Consider the following 1,863-nt stretch of genomic DNA (forward strand, 5'->3'; position numbering starts at 1 on the left):
TGAATTGCTAGCAGATGCAGCAGGGCTCAGCCCACTCTGGGTGTTGCCAGTTCACAGCAGGTCAATAAACTCCCTGGCTTGCTCAGCTACTTTAAGCCAGTAAACAGTATTCCTCCACTGTCTCTGCTTCAGTTCCTGCCTCCAGGTTCCTCCTGTCTTGGCCTCCTGCCCTGGCTTCCTTGGATTCTAACCTGCAAGATGAAATAAACCATTTACTCCCCAAGTTGCCTTTGGTCATGATTTTATCATAGCAACAGAAAGCTAACTAGGACACCCAGCTAAGTCACTTATTTTCATCCATCTACAACTACAAAATCTATTTTTTATTATTATCTTATCATAAAGACTGTAGAATTTCTCCAGTCTGTCATGTGCTTGTTTGCTTGGAGGTAACTACTATAATTTATATACAAACTTGGCAATTTATTTAAATAACACAAAACTATCAACACAGCACTTACCTAACCCTACACTTAATTCTTTCCTGGTTAACTCACAGCTCTGGAGGTCATAGTGCCACTGAGTATGGAAGGGAGTGAAAATGAGGCCAGAGGTGATTCACGATGGAGATGTGAAGTGACTTGGAACCTGAAGAGGCCACTGGGGGCTGCTTTTGCTTCCAAGCCAACAGTATTTATGACATCTTCTTTGAACTGGTAAGATACCAGCCCTGGGTATTGCACAGTGGTTGTATTTATGTGGGTTACTTTTCCTACCATTTAAATTTAAATTTAAATTTCCTGGAGGCATCCTCTGTACCTAGACTTGCCTTCCCATTTCTTTAGTAAGAATCCCATTTGATTCTAATTGAGATTCTAAATTTTTACCTTGATTCTTCAATGAGCATCCAACCTTTTCATAAGTTTTCAAAGAATTTAGACATTTTTCTGAAATCTCAATGAAAAGAAAGTAGTTTATTGCCTACTCTATGTAAAAGTCCCAAAGAAGCAGACTTTGTGATCACCTTTTTGAGTTATCAGAATATGTAAATACAAACATCTCAGATTTTAATAGAGGCAGGATGGAACCTTCTGACCCACAGCAAACCTTCCATAAAGCAGGGCAGGAAGCTCCTTAGCTGATTCTATTTTCTAATTTAAGGTGACACAAAATATCTGTCATTCACACCCAGATGTGAGAGATTTGCTCAGTGCTGCTAGATCTGGAGAAAGCACCCAGGCAGAGAATGTGCCTCATTTGCAGAACACTGGCAGTGAGGTGAAGCCAGCCCCAAGCTTCTTCCATGCACATCCCCAGCAAAGCAGAGGCATATTCTAGTGCTTGCAGGGATGCTAAGACTCCCTGTTGGTCCAGCCTCCTCTCACATCTTCAGATAGGCAAATCTAACAGAAAGGAGGAGAATGTGTTGCACAGCCAGAGATACCCTTGTTTTACTAGAGCATCAGTTTTCCTGAAGCAGAAGCTGCTGACTGTGCTCTTACTCCCATGATCCTCTTTGGTATTAGTTCATGCATAATGATAGGACTTTATGGTGTACCTCTGTCTCCATCAAAATTTCTTATAAAAAGGAACCAAACAAACAAGCAAACGACAAAACTCTCTTCTGGACATGACACAGCAGGTGTACTCAGGAAGTCACTGCAGCTGTGGTTATCTGTACAAGACCTGCACAAGATTGGGCTCATTTCACTGCACATGGGGAGGGTCTATGAGGCCTTATGCCTCCCAGAGGGACTATTGGTTGTTAGGGGAGGAGATATAAGTTTCTTCAGTGGTGTGGCCTGATAATTGAGCAACTGAGCTAGCTTCCCTGAATAATCTCCCACCCATGTTCAGGAACTTACTCTACACAGTGGCCACACACAAAACAGAAACATGAGAACGGAAGGGGGACCTGTTGAG

This window comes from Peromyscus eremicus, chromosome 16_21 (assembly GCF_949786415.1).
Source record: "Peromyscus eremicus chromosome 16_21, PerEre_H2_v1, whole genome shotgun sequence".
Classification (NCBI taxonomy): domain Eukaryota; kingdom Metazoa; phylum Chordata; class Mammalia; order Rodentia; family Cricetidae; genus Peromyscus; species Peromyscus eremicus.